This window comes from Euphorbia lathyris, chromosome 1 (assembly GCF_963576675.1).
Source record: "Euphorbia lathyris chromosome 1, ddEupLath1.1, whole genome shotgun sequence".
NCBI classification, from domain to species: Eukaryota; Viridiplantae; Streptophyta; class Magnoliopsida; order Malpighiales; family Euphorbiaceae; genus Euphorbia; species Euphorbia lathyris.
The window spans coordinates 22,117,274-22,120,547 of NC_088910.1; positions in this window are offsets into that span (position 1 = coordinate 22,117,274).

A 3,274-nucleotide genomic window follows, 5' to 3' on the forward strand; every position below is an offset into this window, starting at 1 on the left:
TTGCACCATTTTAGATGTTAGGGGTAAAATTGCACCTGACCCAAAACGTAAGGGATATTTGATGCGTAACAACCCGAGAATCCCGGAAATGGATGATTATGAGTCGGAAACATTATAATTTATGTTTTTTATCAAAAAAAATCATGAAAATAATACATAACAATTGAACGACTTTGCATTTTTCGTCGCTAAAAATTGAACAATTTTGCCTTTTTTGTCATAAAAAATTGAACAATTTTGCCTTTTACTGTCCTTGTTGGGGACCATGTTCTGCCTCAATTAAAATTACTGTTTTGCCACTACTACTATTTACCTACACTACCCTTGCTATTCTCTTTCCCAATATGACCCTATCCTTAATGCTAACCTAGAAACCTTACTTTGGGCTTTAGGGTCATTTCCCTTATTATTTGGGAGAGTATATAAGCTCTTTTATTTGTAATGTGAACCAACTTTGATATTATTTTAAACTTAAATCCTCCATTGGAGTACCAAGGTTATCCTTGTGGGTTTATTCAACCTTCTAGTTGAGTTAGAAAAGTTTGTAATCTTTGTTGGTTTACGATTAAAACCTTCACCCGACTTCAATCTACATCACTTAATGCATCATTTATCCAACAAAAATTTGATTGGAGTTGTAGACTTTCAAAGTACATAGTTTCTTTTAAAAAAGTTCAATTAGCTTCTAGAATTTACGTAAAATGTAACCAATTGATCACTCAGTTGCAAAAAAAAAAAAAAAGAAATAGGTATTCCAAACATTTTAGAATGTTATCACATAATTTTAAAATAGATTAAAAATGAAGTTATTACTTGTTCAACTACAAAACTTATCTTCGCTAATATTAAAACTGTATAACTCCGATCTTGGTCGTTTTACTTTTTTTTAACACGCGCAATAGAATCTTCCACATTTAACTTACTTTTTTGCAACCGAGTGATAATTGATTGCATTTTGCGCAAATTCATTGAGTTAACTAAATATTTTATGTAAATTGAGGGGCTATTGGGATACTTTGAAATTTCAAGGGGTCAATCAAACTTTTTGAACAAATTTAATGGAGAAAATGATGTATTAAGCCAACAAAATATGTCAAAGTGTAACTATATATATATGAAAATGCATTTTTTTTTTGTTTTGGAGAGAGCTCAAAATTCAGTAAAAAAAAACTCAAAATTGAACCAAAAATAAATATAAATAATATTTATTCAATTAATATTAATTTATTATTAATTTTATTATAATTTAAAATTATATTAATTGATTAAAAGTAATGAAAATAAAATATTACATGATATGTGAATTTTATTAAAAAGTATTAATAGTGTTTAACCATTAAAGATGATTTTTGAAAATTAATGTTCTGAAAGAGAGGGGTTTTCAAAATGGATGACGTGGAACAGTCAAGGTGTGTTAGGCATGCTTTTATAATTTAAATTGATTTGTTATTTATGCTAGTTATAACCAAAACTGATCATCCTATATACACACACACACGTAAGAGTGAGTATAAGCCAATCATCTAATTTTTACCATTTGATCTGGCGAGTGAGATTCACTCTCCAACTGAGGCATGTAAAGCTCCACAAAAGCAAAGATAAAACTGTTTTTATCTAGTCCCACAGGTTATTTATTTTATGTATAAAATGAATGAGCATTAATTCTTGAAAAAGGGTTCAATGGATCTATTTTTTACATTCATTTAATCATCTTATTGTTTAAAAGTAAACAGTTAAATATCGTTCATTCAGTTTTATTTTTATAAAAATACGTACATCATTTCATAGATATAGAATATCAAATACAATAAGAAAAATAAAGAATAAAACCTTATATAAGTACAGGTTATGCCTAGTACAGAATTCACAAGGATAAGAAAATGATTATAAAAAGCAAAATAAATCATTAAAGATATAAATAAAATAAACAACAAATGAAACATATACTTCTTGAAACTCCAAATTTGCAGAGGAGCATCTGTAATCCAATCTTCAATATTTAAAACCTTCTGAATCTTCGGATCTGAGTCCTTTCTTTTGCAACCACGTAGATGTAGCGATCTACGAATAAAATCTATCATTTCTGCTGTTGCTAAATCATAAAATGTTACAAATGAAAAGATGATAAACAACAAATGGAATTCAATCGAAATAAGAGATTCAGTGAAATATATACAATCCAACTACAATTTATTGAACAAAGCAGAAGAAAAATAAAACAACAGAATAGTGTAAGGAGGAAAAAGGAAGATAGTCTTCCTTCTTCCTCCTCAAATAGAAGACTGCAACCCGAAAAAGAAGAAAATCCAATCAATAGGAAGATGAATTGATGAAATTGGAGAGGAATTGATGAAAATTGAGGAGAAGAAGAATGAGCAGTTTGATATTTTTTGGATAAATAATTTATTATTGATGCAACAATAATAATGGTCAAATATTTATATTCATTACAATGCTAATATTTAGGATAAATAATTTATTAGTCTGCACGTGATATACTGTTTAGTATCTCTATTTTGCAAAACACATAACAAGGTTCTTTATCGATATTAACCTTTTGGGCCTTTTGTCTATTTTTTTGTCAAAATAGACAGAAGGACCAAAGAGTTTACAATGACAAATGGCAGAGATCTTATAATATGTTTTTCAAAATAGGAGGACTGAACAATATCGGGTAACTCGAAGTTTCTCCACATCACACATAACTTCATCTTGATAAGCCTCAATAGCAAAAGGAACTTTGCACCTGTGACTAACTCGAAGCCTCTTCACACCGTTGACCCAACCAGATAAGGTCTAGGATATGGCTCGAAACCAAACCAAATTTGCTCAAGGCGACCCGACTAATCACCAAATAAACAATACGTTCATCGTCACCATCATTGCCTTTATAGGTACCTTCATTTTGGCTCTACTCAATATCCCCCGACTCATATTCGTCTCCACCATCTTTATATGTAGCCCCTCTTTGGTTCCACTCAACATTCTGAAACTCATCCTCATCATCGTAGAATCCATCTTCGTTATCTTTGTAGATAACCCCATGTTGGTTCTAGTCGATGTTCTGAAACTCATCCTCATTCAATCATCGTCATCGTAATCAAATTCATCCTTATTACGATAAAATCCACCATCCTCATATAGCTCATTCTCGGACTCGTCCTTTCTATTTTCAATCCCATTCTCGAACTCATCTTCACCATAATCAAGTTCATCATTGCTATCTAGCTCATTCCCAGAATGGTTCTCCTCCTTAGTAATTTCATCCTTGAAC